Source organism: Corythoichthys intestinalis, chromosome 3 (assembly GCF_030265065.1).
Source record: "Corythoichthys intestinalis isolate RoL2023-P3 chromosome 3, ASM3026506v1, whole genome shotgun sequence".
Classification (NCBI taxonomy): domain Eukaryota; kingdom Metazoa; phylum Chordata; class Actinopteri; order Syngnathiformes; family Syngnathidae; genus Corythoichthys; species Corythoichthys intestinalis.
Window position 1 is genome coordinate 60048899 of NC_080397.1, and position 17383 is coordinate 60066281.

The 17383-nt window shown below is 40.8% G+C and overlaps 1 protein-coding gene across 3 annotated transcripts in view; it reads left to right on the forward strand.

The window, feature by feature from the left end:
* LOC130912993 (mitochondrial import receptor subunit TOM70-like) overlaps positions 1-17383 on the forward strand; it is an 87967-nt gene that overhangs the window by 18664 nt on the left and 51920 nt on the right. For all 3 annotated transcript variants that reach the window (XM_057831222.1, XM_057831223.1, XM_057831221.1), the window contains one exon: positions 9375-9549. The gene's annotated coding sequence lies outside the window, so the exon portion shown is untranslated. The remainder of the gene's footprint in view (positions 1-9374; positions 9550-17383) is intronic.

A 17383-nucleotide genomic window follows, 5' to 3' on the forward strand; every position in this document is an offset into this window, starting at 1 on the left:
AGGGTCTATTGTGCTCACGCTATCCTAAACTTGTCGTGTTGTTTGCGCCTTCGAAGGCATCGTCTGTAAGTACAAAATTTTTCATATATAGTTATTGAGTGATTTTTGTGTCATATTTGGAGCGGTTTGACCACTTTGTAAACTTTGGTAGCTGCTGCATGCTTCATTTGCATATTAGAATATTGAGAGGCATTGTATAGGAATTGGCTTCGTATATATATGACTTATATAGCATATTGATAGTCAAACCTGTCAGTCATTTTCGTTCTGTACATTCTATTTCTTTTAGTTTCACCTGGGTTCATTTTTGGATGTGACAGTGCAGCTACATAAAAGCACTTGGAGCTTGCTACTTCCTGGCTCCCGCGTTCATTTTTGAATGGAGTTTTTCTTGCTGCGAACTTGTGTGACAGTTGTGTCCGCTCACACACACAAGGGAAGCAGTATAGGCATTCTTAAAGTTCTTTCTGTTAACGTGATCCATGGATAGAAAGACTTGTAGTTCTTAACAGATAAATGTTATAGTAATTTTATATTAAAACTAGGGCTGTCAAAATTATCACATTAACGGGCGTTAGGCATTTTTTAAAAAATTAATCACGTTAAAATATTTGACGGAATTAACACACATGCCCCGCTATGATGAAAATGACAGCAGTATCATGTCCACTTGTTACTTGTGTTTTTTTGTCTCCCTCTGCTGGCGCTTTGGTGCGACTGATATTATGGGTTGGCATCAACAATGGCGAGCTACTTGTTTATTTTTTGATTGAAAATTTTACAAATTTTATTAAAACGAAAACATTAAGCGGGTTTTTAATATAACATTTCCATAACATGTACTAACATTTATCTTTTAAGAACTACAAGTCTTTCTATCCATGGATCTCTTTAACAGAATGTTAATAATGTTAATGCCATCTTGTTGATTTATTGTTATAATAAACAAATACAGTATTTATATACCGTATGTTGAATCTATATATCCATCTTGTGTCTTATCTTTCCAGTCCAACAATAATTTACAGAAAAATATGGCATATTTTATAGATGGTTTGAATTGCGATTCATTACGATTAATTTTTAAGCTGTGATTACTCGATTAAAAATTTTAATCGTTTAACAGCCCTAATTAAAACCTCTCTTCATGTTTTCGTTTTAATAAAATTTGTAAAATTTTCAATCAAAAGTAGAGTTAATATATTAATAATAAGAATAAAAATAACAATAATAAGAATAGAGTGACCAAAGTCACCAAGGTTTTACGGAAGATTTACGTGTATTTGGCTTAGCTATTTTGATATGAAATGCCAGTTCATTTTGCATTGTTGTTTAACTGTGTGAGAATAGGGCCTCATTACTATAGACTGAAGAGCTTTTCTTTTTGTGAACATTATATTTTTTGAGAGATAGGAATATTATTTTTGTTGGGCTTTCACTAAACGATACTTTTGTTTGTTGTGAAGGAGTTGCCGAAGCTTATGCCAATAAACGGCGCGGTCCAAAGAACGCCTGTGTCCACTCGCCTTTATAACATATATATCTCTGTACATATCTTACCCAAAATACAACAAGAGACACATAATTGCCACTAATAGAAAAAAAACTTACCGAAATATGTGTGGAGCACATAGCACAATGCAACAGCGTGAACGTCTCACAACGACTAATTCTCCCACGTTTAGAGGGAAGAACATTAGTATGGAACGGCGCTGCCTCCAAGCGGCCAGTGGCATTCTCTTCACTCTTAATGTCCATAAACGGCGTCATTCTAATCTGTTTGAGGCAATGTGCGAGCGGGCCATTCAGTGCATGCGTTAATTGCGTCAAATATTTTAACTTGATTAAATTTAGAAAATTAATTAACGCCCGTTAACGCGATAATTTTGACAGCCCTACTTTATTTACATTCAACCAAAGCAATTAGGCCCATGGCCCTTAACTTCGATTGATAGGGCATCATACTGGATAAACAGAAGTACACCTGTAGGCTGTTTTATGAACGGGGGGGACAGCAAGGGAATGGGGGTACTTTCAAATGCGACCTGTAGCGGAGCTCTCCGCTTTGATAATCTCTCGATGGCTAAACAAATGAAACGCCCTCCACAACAAGGCAAAACTCTTCCCTTTCTGTAATTATCGGAGAGTATAGAGGGGCCTTAAATAACTCTTTGTCAAAAATAACTGGTGACTAGAGCTGGGAATCTTTGGGCACCTAACGATTCGATTACGATTCAGAGGCTCCGATTCGATTATAAAACGATTATTGATGCACCCCCCTCCTTTGCGTGGAAGGTTCGCTACAACAGCCTTGCAGGGAAGTGTACTGCTTTAAGATGGCGGCCGTTTACTAACGCCCGCATCTAGCTTTTTGTAGATGTGCTGCCAACGCTACCGAATCTCTAATGCATCTAGTCCTATATAAATGATATCTACCGTAACATTATGTGGATGACGTACTTTGTAGCAGCTTTTCGGCAGCAGTCAGGTATGTTGTTGTGTTTTTTAATCTCGTGGCATGAGTTGAGCTAGAGCCGTGAGTTGAGCATTGGCATTACCCGAGGGGCCGGGTAATGAGAAGCATGATGTTTAGCTACTCTCGCTCCGTTGCTCATTGACCGCGCGGCGCGCTGAGAGTGTTGTACTTCCGCTTTACTTGGCATATTTCAATAATCGGAATTTGGAAGTTTGTGAATCGTTCTCGAATCTTCCACGGCCGAATCGCAAATAATCTAAGAATCGGAAATTTTGCACACCTCTAGTCGACAGCGCTATGTTTTCACAGATTAGATCAAACCTGTATGTAAGACACGTTAGCAACGCATCGACAGTGGTCATAATGTATAGAAACCTAGCCCTCAGCAGGGCTAACGTTACTGCTTTAAGATGGTGGCTGTTTATTAACGCCGCTGACTCTTATTTTGCATCTAGTTCAACATACATGTGATATCTACGAGATGCATCAGACGCTACCTGCTGCTATCACAGCAGCATCATGCGGGCTAGTTTTTAGCAACGTCGACGTAGTTTGTAGCGGCTGTTGGCTGCAGTAAGTTTTTTTTTTTTCTTATTTATTGCTTCTTCCTCTACGCACGTGACTTCAGCTTGTTGTCCCGCATTAAAAGTAGCCCAGGCAAAACGTGATGCTTCGAGCTGGTAAAATTAAACGATTCCTCGAGGTGAATAGAATTACTCGGATCAGTTTTTAAACTCGAGTTACTCGAGTTGCTCGAGTATTCGTTTCAGCCCTAAACAAAAGTCACTGTTAAATTTTAATAATCATAATGTAGCTGAAGTTATTGATTGTTCTTTGATTGCACCATGTTAGACAGTGGGGCAAATAAGTACTTAGTCAACCACTAATTGTGCAAGTTGTCGTGGGTAAACCTCAACCACGAGAGACAGAATGTGGGAAAAAAAAACAGAAAATCGCATTTTTTGATTTTTAAAGAATTTATTTACAAATTTTATTTACAAATTAGAGTGGAAAATAAGTATTTGGTCACCTACAAACAAGCAAGACTTCTGGCTGTCAAAGAGGTCTAACTTCTTCTAACGAGGTCTAACGAGGCTCCACTCGTTACCTGTATTTATGGCACATGTTTTAACTCATTATCGGTATAGAAGACACCTGTCCACAAACTCAGTCAGTTACACTCCAAACTCCACTATGGCCAAGACCAAAGAGCTGTCGAAGGGCACCAGAGACAAAATTGTAGACCTGCACCACGCTAGGAAGACTGAATCTGCAATAGGTAAAATGCTTGGTGTAAAGAAATCAACTGTGGGAGCAATTATTAGAAAATGGAAGACATACAAGACCACTGATAATCTCCCTCGATCTGGGGCTCCATGCAAGATCTCACCCCGTGGCGTCAAAATGATAACAAGAACGGTGAGCAAAAATCCCAAAATCACACGGGGGACCTAGTGAATGACCTACAGAGAGCTGGGTCCACAGTAACAAAGGCTACTATCAGTAACACAAAGCGCTGCCAGGGACTCAAATCCGGCATGCCCGGCATGTCCCCCTGCTGAAGAAAGTACACGTCCAGGCCCGTCTGCGGTTCGCTAGAGAGCATTTGGATGATCCAGAAGAGGACTGGGAGAATATGTTATGGTCAGATGAAACCAAAATAGAACTTTTTCAGTGTTTCCCCTAGGATTTTTTGAAGCTGTGGTGGTGGGCTGCATCGGAGTCGGACAGCCTCACCATGTCGTGCCACAGCGAATTTTTTTTTCTTCATTTTTTCCCCCAAGAAGAACCATAACAAAGATATATTTGAAATATTTCATTAGCCAGGCTAATGTTGTACCTCTCAGCTACAGTACATGTATGTAAAATGCGTAGCTGATTACAGCTACGTTACCCGATGTACTAATGCGACTTTTTTTCTCGTGGCAATAGTACGACTTACATCTCGTAGTGACTCAGGGTTGGCAACCCAAACTGTTGAAAGAGCCATATTTGACCCCCAAAAAAACACAAAAAAAACTGATACAGTATGTCTGGAGCCACAAAAAATTAAAAGCCTTTTACAAGCCTTATAATTATCGATACTAGCTATATTAGCCTACTATAGAAATACGTAATTAGCCTTCATGATTAAATGTTTGTTTTCCCTGCAGTGGATCCTATAGAGAATGACGCACCACGTGACTACTCTGTTGTACTATGCCACCACAAGTTTAACTTCATTACAATATTAATGAATTGAAAGAATGTTTGTGTCATGTTTGTCCTCCTAGAAATCCTATTAAAACAAAAAAATATATTTCCCTCCCCCATCTTTTTCCATTTAAAAAAAAAAAAAAAAAAAGCTCCGAAGCATCGCTAAAGAGCCGCATGCGGCCCGAGAGCCGCGGGTTGCAGACCACCGTCGTAGTCCTCCTTTTTCCTTTTATTTGACCCTCATAAGTACTACATTACCACAACAATAACAGTCCTTCTGTCAACTGACCCATTTAGAGCACTGGGGGAATTCTAATAGCCGTGTAAAGAGTTTTACTTGATTCGGTGAGAAGGTGAATAGTTTTTTCCCCGTTGTTCGTAAACTAAATTTCCACACAAAGGCACGTCGAGGTACCATTAACTTAGCAAGGAGAGGTATGAGAGTCATTTTTCGAGTGTCCCAGAGCTCGCGAAATTTGGGTGGGGGGCGCATTTATCAAAGTTTCGTCAGCCGTAATTGTCTGAAGTTGGCGCGCCGGTGTTGTGCCGAAAAATAGCCACTCCACGTGAAATGTCCCCCCTGACGGGAGCGCCCACACGTCACTCGTACAAACAGCCTTTTCTTACCAATCGATGGACACAGAAACGACGTTCTTGTACCGTGAATATGTATCATTTTACTCTGCTTGAACTGATAAATCGTTTACTGTGACCAACGCTCTGAAAATAGAGCAAGGCTTTATTTTGGGCCCCGCCTCTCCGCAGTCTCTCAGCGCAAGTTAGTCAAAGTTTGCTTTCCGTCCAAGACGGCCGTCCACCGCTCACTTTCGCCGAAAAGTCCGATCCAAATTATTGTAATGCCCCGGATATGGGCAAGAAGGAGAGAAGTCTGTATTTGCTTACCCACTTTATTGTGGTAACAATAATAAAGAAAAACAATAACAAAATAACAGCGGGCTGCTACAACATGCGACCGCTATCTCTCGCTATCTCGCTCGTTCTCCCATTCTTCCTACTCGTTCCCCTTGCGTCTCTTAAGGGGGGGCCTGCATAGTTACGAACATTAGGCTACAATACACAATGAATAGGTGTCCGCTGAACTCCTCCCACTCGGCTGCCGCTAGTTTGAAGCGGCCTTAAAAAAATTTTAAATACATCTCATTTGCCAGGCGTGGCGGCTTTCATTTTAGTGTGGCGGTGCGCCACAATCTGTTGAATATAGGGGAATCCCTGTTTTTGGTAGAAACACAGGGTCTCGTGTTTGGAGGAGAAAGAATACTGAATTGCATCCGAAGAACACCATATCCACTGTGAAGCATGGGGGTGGAAACATCATGCTTTGGGGCTGTTTTTCTGCAAAGGGACCAGGACGACTGATTTGTGTAAAGCAGGGGTGTCCAAACTTTTTGCAAAGGGGGCCAGATTTGGTGTCGTAAAAATGTGGAGGGCCGACCTTGGCTGACGTTTTTTACGTAGAACAATTAGGGCTGTCAAAATGATCGCATTAACGGGCGTTAATTAATTTTTTTTAAATTAAACACGTTAAAATATTTGACGCATTTAATGCACATGCCCCGCTCAAACAGATTAAAATGACAGCAAAGTGACATTCCACTTGTTACTTGTGTTTTTTGGTGTTTTTCCGCCCTCTGCTGGCGCTTGGGTGCAACTGATTTTATGTGTTTCAGGCTTCAGCGCCATAATTATTATTGACATCAACAATAGCGAGCTACTAGTTTATTTTTTGATTGAAAATTTTACAAACTTTATTAAAACGAAAACATTAAGAGGGGTTTTCATATAAAATTTCTATAACTTGCACTAACATTTATCTTTTAAGAACTACAAGTCTTTCTATCCATGGATCGCTTTAATAATGTTAATGCCATCTTGTTGATTTATTGTTATCATAAACAAATACCGTACTTATGTACAGTATGTTGAATGTATATATCCGTCTTGTGTCTTATCTTTCCATTCCAACAATAATTTACAGAAAAATATGGCATATTTTATAGAATGTTTGAATTTCGATTAATTACGATTCATTAATTTTTAAGCTGTGATTAACTCGATTCAAAATTTTAATCGTTTGACAGGCCTAAGAACAATATATTTAAGCAAATTTTAGCAAGCCATTCTGTGCGTCACATTTGCTTTATTATTTGTTTTTTAATTACTAATTTCAACAATCTCACAACTAGCCTTTGTGGCGTTCTCTTTCAACTCTCGGGCTCTTGCGAAATACTACTGTGAAATAAACTAGCTTCAAGTTGCTTCAATTTCTCACAATGTATCTTCCCTGTAATCTTGTCGTACATGTCAGCGTGTCTTGTTTGGTAATATCGCCTCACATTGAACTCTTTAAAAGCAGTGACTGTCTCTTTGCAAATGAGACGGACACAGTTGTTGCGTATTTTTGTGAAATAGTCCAAATTCCACCTATCCTTGAAGCGTCGGCCGTCACAGTCAACTTTTTTTTTGTTTTTTTTGTTGATTGTCGTCATTTTAGAAAATTGGGAGTAAAGGGTCACATGGGGTAATGTTGCTTCAAGTGCTGCTGCCTTTTAATGGGTAAATAAGGAGCAGCATTTAGTGTGTAAGCTACTTCATATACTGGTAGCAGTACTGCTGACCAATTTATTAAGTTTGTGTGCGGGCTGGACGTTATTGATTTTAGGACAGAGGCTGGGGGCCGGATGAAATTTGACCACGGGCCGCATTTGGCCCCCGGACCAGACTTTGGATATGTCTGGTGTAAAGGAAAGAATGAATGGGGCCATGTATCGAGAGATTTTGAGTGAAAATCTCCTTCCATCAGCAAGGGCATTGAAGATGAGACGTAGCTGGGTCTTTCAGCATGACAATGATCCTAAACACACAGCCAGGGCAACAAAGGAGTGGTTTCGTAAGAAGCATTTCAAGGTCCTGGAGTGGCCTAGCCATTCTCCAGATCTCAACCCCATAGAAAATCTGTGGAGGGAGTTGACAGTCCGTGTTGCCCAACGACAGCCCCAAAACATCACTGCTCTAGAGGAGATCTGCATGGAGGAATAGGCCAAAATACCAGCAACAGTGTGTGAAGAAAACAGAAAACGTTTGGCCTTCGTTATTGCCAACAAAGGGTACATTACAATGTATTGAGATTAGGCATGTGCCGGTTACCGGTTTCACGGTTTACCGTGGTGTGAAAACGTCGCGGTTTCAAAACCACTAAAATTTTCCGTCAGACCGTAGGACGGTATTCGCTATTTTTCTTGTGTCAAAAATGCAGCCAGAAGCGGCTTGGCGCAGCAGCGCTCACCCCCTCCCGTTTGTTGCTGTGTGTGAGAGTGACGCCATCGGCTACACAGCCAGCTAACCCAAAAACAATTACTCCAAACATAAGGCGTACTGTTCTTCAATTTATTGAGCTCTCAAATCGTGGTAAGTTTAATGTACAAAATGAATACATTTAAAATGTTGTACAATTAGATTTTTCCATGTGAGTAGCTTCCACAGATTAGCACCATGGGAAAAGTTCGCCAAAAACAAAACACACATTTTCCTTTCAAATTCAATATACAAACTAAGTAAAAGCTTACAAAGATGAATGTTAGCCTAGGCTCAGCTGGGGGAGCAACTTCGTTGAGTTTTACAACCGCAGAGTGAGAAAACAAGCTTGATTCGCTTGAATGAAGGGGAAAAAGTGATAGCATCAAAGATCGCTAATTGTGAACGATGATCTTGCCCTAAGCACAAATCCACGTTCGCTGGATCAAGGTGAGGTCTCACTCTCAGTGTGTTTTTTTTTTTTTTTTTTTTTTAGATGAAACCTTTCCACAACAATATTGACATTTTAACTAACTTATACATTTTTACCTAACTTATGAATTCCTTATGTTCTTTTTAACACAAAGGCATGACATCATGTAGACTAGAGTTGACGCAGTGGCTGAAAATGACGAAACTTTACTTAAGCTTTTCCACCCTCAAAAAAAAGTCATGCGGTATAAATTTTTAAAAATTTTATTCAGAAATGTTTTTACTTTATAGAAATTATTTTGCTCTTGCTGTAATCTTGTGCAATTGAGCTGTGGCTGTGAGTATAGTCTATAAGTTATATTTATTTTAATTTTATTTCAAATAGTTTTTTTATTGATAATTTATTTATTTTAACAATATATTCATGTTCCAATTCAAAATCTCATACCGGCACATGCCTAATTGAGATGAACTTTTGGTATTGACCAAATACTTATTTTCCACCATGGTTTGCAAATAAATTCTTTAAAAATCAAACAATGTGATTTTCTGTTGTTTTTTTTCCCACATACTGTCTCTCATGGTTGAGGTTTATCCATGTTGACAATTACAGGCCTCGCTAATATTTTCAAGTGGTAGAACTTGCACAATTAGTGGTTGACTAAATACTTATTTGCCCCACTGTATGTGTGTCTATTTGTAACTTGCTCTGTAATTTCTGAAGAAGAGAGAGAAGTGGCGGCACGGAAGTCGGCAGTGGCCCAATGCTCACTCATCGAACGGAATTTCGTTACATCTGTTGTCGTCTTGTGAGAGCTGGTGTCACTGGCAAATAAATCAATCTACCTCCAGACTGGTGTATTTTCTGGACGTCCTTGATCTATGACATGTCACTTTAATTGGCATTTGATTTATGATCAGTACAATGTGCAAACACCAGTTTGTGCTCTCGTTGTAGGTGTGCCGTCTAACAGTTATGTCCTGAGAGCCATCATTTTTCTGGAACGTCGCCTGGGGACTTCTATCGACATGATCCTGGGAGCAGTGTGGCTGTCCGCTGGTGTGGTGTATTTCAGGGGAAATATTTTATCTAACCTGAGGCGCATAAGAGAAAGGCTGCGGCGTGACTTGATGTGAGTACATACACCAATTTAAAGTTTACATTTTGATCAAAAAAGAAAAAAAGTGAAATAACCTGTCAATGTACGTTTAGGTTGGGAACCTCTGTGTGCCACATCCAATACATGGGTCAGGAAATCATTTAACGAATTTCTACAACTAAAAAAACAAGCTCTTTTCATTCTTCTGCAGTGAATTTCAAGTTCATCACGAGTAGACGTCCAATCCATTTGAAGCGGGAGGGTGGCAGCTAATGAATCAATAGTAGCTGCCATCCCTCCCCGTTCAAACGGACCAGACGTCTACAGCGTGTTAATGACAGCTTAGAAATGAACTTTGCGGCGTTTCACTTCATTTCCTGTTGAATTCGGCTCACTTCCTATTGATTTTGAGGCATCTTTTAGATGTTCATCAATGTGCACTGTCTCTACCAAATAAAAAAAAAGAAAGAAATAAAAATATACTGAAGGGAAGCCATTGGAACAGGTCTTCTTCCCATTCAAAATAATTCTTAAAGATACAGTGCCTTGCAAAAGTATTCGGCCCCCTTGAATCTTGCAACCTTTCGCCACATTTCAGGCTTCAAACATAAAGATATGAAATTTCATTTTTTTGTCAAGAATCAACAACAAGTGGGACACTATCGTGAAATGGAACAACATTTATTGGATAATTTAAACTTTTTTAACAAATAAAAAACTGAAAAGTCGGGCGTGCAATATTATTCGGCCCCTTTACTTTCAGTGCAGCAAACTCACTCCAGAAGTTCAGTGAGGATCTCTGAATGATCCAATGTTGTCCTAAATGACCGATGATGATAAATAGAATCCACCTGTGTGTAATCAAGTCTCCGTATAAATGCACCTGCTCTGTGATAGTCTCCGGGTTCTGTTTAAAGTGCAGAGAGCATTATGAAAACCAAGGAACACACCAGGCAGGTTCGAGATACTGTTGTGGAGAAGTTTAAAGCCGGATTTGGATACAAAAAGATTTCCCAAGCTTTAAACATCTCAAGGAGCACTGTGCAAGCCATCATATTGAAATTGAAGGAGCATCAGACCACTGCAAATCTACCAAGACCCGGCCGTCCTTCCAAACTTTCTTCTCAAACAAGGAGAAAACTGATCAGAGATGCAGCCAAGAGGCCCATGATCACTCTGGATTAACTGCAGAGATCTACAGCTGAGGTGGGAGAGTCTGTCCATAGGACAACAATCAGTCGTACACTGCACAAATCTGGCCTTTATGGAAGAGTGGCAAGAAGAAAGCCATTTCTCAAAGATATCCATAAAAAGTCTCGTTTAAAGTTTGCCACAAGCCACCTGGGAGACAAACCAAACATGTGGAAGAAGGTGCTCTGGTCAGATGAAACCAACATTTAACTTTTTGGCCACAATGCAAAACGATATGTTTGGCGTAAAAGCAACACAGCTCATCACCCTGAACACACCATCCCTGCTGTCAAACATGGTGGTGGCAGCATCATGGTTTGGGCCTGCTTTCTTCAGCAGGGACAGGGAAGATGGTTAAAATTGACGGGAAGATGGATGCAGCCAAATACAGGAACATTCTGGAGGAAAACCTGTTGGTATCTGCACAAGACCTGAGACTGGGACGGAGATTTATCTTCCAACAGGACAATGATCCAAAACATAAAGCCAAATCTACAATGGAATGGTTAAAAAATAAACGTATCCAGGTGTTAGAATGGTCACTCACTTCCTCGTAAGTCCAATGGTGTTGTTTTGGCGGTGAACAGGAACTTTTTGAAACCCAAAAAGGCTCACGCCTCTCCCTGGTGCAGCAACAAAACCCTGCAAAATATATTTGGCCGGCTTGATGCGAAAAATAAACAAATTAATCCGCAAAATCTGCTGAATCCTCAGTCATCTGCATGCTGTAAAGCGATGCAGCATTGTAGTGATGTGTCGTTCACGAACGAACCGGCTGTTAGAGCCGGCCCTTTGAGGTGAACGACGGGAGCCGGCTCCTAATAGGGAGCCGCTTCTAATAGCAGCCGACTTCTTTTTTTCTCCTGTCTTTTTTCCCGCCTTCGGTTAAAGCCGCACGTGATTGGTCAAGATCAGGGGTAGAGGAGGGAGGGGAGGGTTACACACACGCTGCAGTGACGAGAAGGGGGAGGGGTTAGATATATACTAATCTGGCCACTTTATTCGGTACACCATGCTAGTAACGGGTTGGACCCCTTTTGCCTAAAGAACTGCCTTAATTCTTTGTGGCATAGATTCAACAAGGTGCTGGAAGCATTCCTCAGAGAGTTTGGTCCATATTGACATGATGGCGTCACACAGTTGGTGCAGATTTGTCGGTTGCACATCCATGATGCGAGTCTTCCGTTCCGCCACATCCCAAAGATGCTCTATTGGATTGAGATCTGGTGACTGTGGAGGCCATTTGAGTACAGTGAACTCATTGTCATGTTCAAGAAACCAGTCTGAGATGATTCCAGCTTTATGACATGGCACATTATCCTGCTGAAAGTAGCCATCAGAAGTTGGGTACATTTTGGTCATAAAGGGATGGACATGGTCAGCAACAATACTCAGGTAGGCTGTGGCATTCCAACGATGCTCAATTGGTACCAAGGGGCCCAAAGAGTGCCAAGAAAATATTCCCCACACCATTACACTTCCACCACCAGCCTGAACCGTTGATACAAGGCAGGATGGATTCATGCTTTCATGTTGTTGACGCCAAATTCTGAGCCTACCATCCAAATGTCGCAGCAGAAATCGAGACTCTTCAGACCAGGCAACGTTTTTCCAATCTTCTATTGTCCAATTTCGATGAGCTTGTGCAAATTGTAGCCTCAGTTTCCTGTTCTTAGCTAAAAGGAGTGGCACCCGGCGTGGTCTTCTGCTGTAGCCCATCTGCCTCAAAGTTCGACGTACTGTGCGTTCAGAGATGCTCTTCTGCCTACCTTCGTTGTAACGGGTGGTTATTTCAGTCACTGTTGCCTTTCTATCAGCTCGAACCAGTTTGGCCATTCTATTCTGACCTCTGGCATCAACAAGGCATTTCCGCCCACAAAACTGACGCTCACTGGATATTTTTTCTTTTTCGGACCATTCTCTGTAAACCCTAGAGATGGTTGTGCGTGAAAATCACAGTAGATCAGCAGTTTCTGAAATACTCAGACCAGCCCTTCTGGCACCAACAACCATGCCACGTTCAAAGTCACCCAAATCACCTTTCTTCCCCGTACTGATCCTCGGTTTGAACTGCAGGAGATTGTCTTAAACCATGTCTACATGCACTGAGTTGCCGCCATGTGATTGGCTGATTAGAAATTAAGTGTTAACAAGCAGTTGGACAGGTTTACCTAATAAAGTGGCCGGTGAGTGTATATAATATACTTAGATAATATATCGGCCGAAATGAGTTTCCTCCGCAGGGTGTCCGGGCTCTCCCTTAGAGATAGGGTGAGAAGCTCGGTCATCCGGGAGGGGCTTGGTGTCGAGCCGCTACTCCTCCGCGTTGAGAGGAGCCAGTTGAGGTGGCTCGGGCATCTGGTTCGGATGCCTCCTGGACACCTTCCTGGAGAGGTATTCTGGGCATGTCCCACCGGCGGGAGGCCCCGGGGCCGACTCAGGACACGCTGGAGAGTATGTCGCTCGGCTGGCCTGGGAACGCCTTGGAATCCCGCCGGAGGAGCTGGCTGAAGTGGCTGGGGAGAGGGAAGTCTGGGCTTCCCTGCTAAAGCTGCTGCCCCCGCGACCCGACCCCGGACTGAGCGGAAGATAATGGATGGATGGATGGATGGATGGATGGATGGATGGATGGATAATATATGGTTATTATATGGTTTTTCTTGATGCTGGCACAGTGGCAAAATTAAACGATTCCTCGAGGTGAATAAAATTACTCGGATCAGTTTTTAAACTCGAGTTGCTCGAGTATTCGTTTCAGCTCTAATTTAGTTAAAAGCTTATAAATATACACAATCAGAGATTGGAACTTTTTGTTGACCTTGTTTTGAGATGGGTCTTTGTTTTTGTACTTTATAATTTATTTTTTGTAGCACTCCCATGTTGTACTCCATGTTGAGTATGTTCAGAAGAATATAAAGAAAGCCTTATAAATAATAAATATGTTGATATCCTGTATATTTTTTACATTAGTAATTCGTTTTACACAAAATTTTACTTTTTTTTGGTAGTAAATTAAGGAACAAAAAAAACTGAGGAACCATTTGGGAGCCGAAAGAGCCGGGCTCTTTTTAGTAAGCCGAGCCAAAAGAACCGGCTCTCTAAAAAGAGCCGGAATTCCCATCATTACTGTTTTGTGAGATGCTGACCCGTAGATTCCTATTCCTCAATCCAGGAAGTCACTCATTTTCATGGCGCGGGATTAAAAAAATGTAATGTACAAACTGATCGCTTCCACACACATCCAAGCGGTCCATTTTATTCAGGAGCATAAAATACCCTGTGAAATATGAAATAAACATACTTTTTGCTGTCATAGGCACTTTAAGTAGAGATAAAAACACAGACTTTTCTCTCTCTGCTAACAGAATGTGAACACAAAGACCTGGTCCCCAGGGCCTTCGGGTTGTCGGGGGCGTATGTCCGGTGGGGCACGGCCTTGGAGGGCCTTCGGCTCCAGATAAGTCTTTGGGAACTTCGGAACCTCCTTCAGCCCCCTGTGCCCTCCTCATCAGCTGTGGCGGTGTTTTTGAATATTTCCAGATGTGAATGAGCATAATTAACGAAAATAAAATCACAATTGGATTAAAAATGATGGACTTTTTCTAGCATGACCTTGATCACGCATACAATATTGCCGCTACCAGCCATGTGAGATGCTTACTTCGGCGTAACACTATTAAAAGAAAAATCGAAAGTTTATTGACCTCACACTCTGTTGTATTTTTGTTTGTTAACTCATCACTGTTATTTTCAGTATGAAGGGAAAAGGTACCGTCATCGCACACACCATATAATTGTTTGCATTAGTCTAACACATTCATCTAACTATTGTTTAAGCAGACTCTACTACATGCCCTTTGACACAGTAAAGTGAATCACCTTATCCGGACTAATGAGAGGGTACACGTAATATAATTAGGAAATAGTATCATTTTCATATAGGCCTGTCGCGATAACAAATTTTAGTGTGCGATAATTATTCTCATTAATTATTGCGATATGCTATATTATTGCGCCCCCCCCCCAATTTTTTTAAACCAATTTACAATAACACAGTGCGAATACAGTATATATTAATAGATCAAGTACACCCATTTAAACACGATAAATATTTACTCTTAAATTCAAATATACTTTTTAAGAAATCACAACTAAAAACAATAGACACTGCCTCTTAAGGAAAAAAACAACAATATACCGCACAGAAACACAGAATAAATAAAATGTGTTTAAAAAAAAAAAAAAAATTGCACTTAATAACTTAAGCATTTAGGAAAATGAAAACATTTCCCGTCATAGCTTCTGCAATGGTGTTCCATAGGGATGCAACGATACAGTTAAGTCATGGTTCGGTACGAATTTTGATATGGGGGACACGATTTTCGATCAGATTCAATACAATTAATGCTCTGTAAAAAAGAAATAACAATTGTATTTTTTTTTTTTTTTTTTTTTTTTTTTTTTTTGCTAACGAGCAAAAATTAAATTGCCATCATATAAACATGCATTTTAGTGCATAATATTTACAGTGCCTTGCAAAAGTATTCGGCCCCCTTGAACCTTGCAACCTTTCGCCACATTTCAGGCTTCAAACATAAAGATATAAAATTGTAATTTTTTGTCAAGAATCAACAACAAGTGGGACACAATCGTGAAGTGGAACAAAATTTATTGGATAATTTAAACTTTTTTAACAAATAAAAAACTGAAAAGTGGGGCGTGCAATATTATTCGGCCGGCCCACTTGCGTTAATACTTTGTAGCGCCACCTTTTGCTCCAATTACAGCTGCAAGTCGCTTGGGGTATGTTTCTATCAGTTTTGCACATCGAGAGACTGACATTCTTGCCCATTCTTCCTTGCAAAACAGCTGGAGCTCAGTGAGGTTGGATGGAGAGTGTTTGTGAACAGCAGTCTTCAGCTCTTTCCACAGATTCTCGATTGGATTCAGGTCTGGACTTTGACTTTGCCATTCTAACACCTGGATAGGTTTATTTTTGAACCATTCCATTGTAGGTTTGGCTTTATGTTTTGGATCATTGTCCTGTTGGAAGATAAATCTCCGTCCCAGTCTCAGGTCTTGTGCAGATACCAACAGGTTTTCTTCCAGAATGTTCCTGTATTTGGCTGCATCCATCTTCCCGTCAATTTTAACCATCTTCCCTGTCCCTGCTGAAGAAAAGCAGGCCCAAACCATGATGCTGCCACCACCATGTTTGACAGTGGGGATGGTGTGTTCAGGGTGATGAGCTGTGTTGCTTTTACGCCAAACATATCGTTTTGCATTGTGGCCAAAAAGTTCAATTTTGGTTTCATCTGACCAGAGCACCTTCTTCCACATGTTTGGTGTGTCTCCCAGGTGGCTTGTGGCAAACTTTGAACGAGACTTTTTATGGATATCTTTGAGAAATGACTTTCTTCTTGCCACTCTTCCATAAAGGCCAGATTTGTGCAGTGTACGACTGATTGTTGTCCTATGGACAGACTCTCCCACCTCAGCTGTAGATCTCTGCAGTTCATCCAGAGTGATCATGGGCCTCTTGGCTGCATCTCTGATCAGTTTTCTCCTTGTTTGAGAAGAAAGTTTGGAAGGACGGCCGGGTCTTGGTAGATTTGCAGTTGTCTGATGCTCCTTCCATTTCAATATGACGGCTTGCACAGTGCTCCTTGAGATGTTTAAAGCTTGGGAAATCTTTTTGTATCCAAATCCGGCTTTAAACTTCTCCACAACAGTATCTCGGACCTGCCTGGTGTGTTCCTTGGTTTTCATAATGCTCTCTGCACTTTAAACAGAACCCTGAGACTATCACAGAGCAGGTGCATTTATACGGAGACTTGATTACACCCAGGTGGATTCTATTTATCATCATCGGTCATTTAGGACAACATTGGATCATTCAGAGATCCTCACTGAACTTCTGGAGTGAGGTTGCTGCACTGAAAGTAAAGGGGCCGAATAATATTGCACGCCCCACTTTTCAGTTTTTTATTTGTTAAAAAAGTTTAAATCATCCAATAAATGCTGTTCCACTTCACGATTGTGTCCCACTTGTTGTTGATTCTTGACAAAAAAATTAAATTTCCTATCTTTATGTTTGAAGCCTGAAATGTGGCGAAAGGTTGCAAGATTCAAGGGGGCCGAATACTTTTGCAAGGCACTGTAGTTAGTGAAGATTGGTAGGTGGTCTGAGATGTCATTAATTAGTATACCACTTTGAGTCTCATTCACCAGAATGTTGGTGAAAATATTGTCAATAAGAGTCGCACTATGTAACGTAATTCTAGTTGGTTGTTTCATCAGAGGATGCAGGCCTAGGGAGTACATGGTGGTAACAAAGTCTTTTATATGCGGATTTTTCGTGGGATTTAGTAAATCCAGGTTCATGTCCCCACAACAAAAAACATACTTATCATTCGTTTTAAACAGTATTTTTTCCATACACTCAGTGAAAAGCAGGACATTTGAATCAGGAGCACGGTAGACACAACTTATAATTATGCTTTTACATTTGGGGATAAGGAGCTCAATTGTAACACATTCCATGAGATCGTCAATCCAAGTGGACATATCATCTAAGATATCAAATTTAAGATTACCATTAACAAACAAAGCAACACCCCCTCCCCCCTTATCAGTCCGATTCATTAATGCCACGTTCTATCCTTGCAAGTTAAAG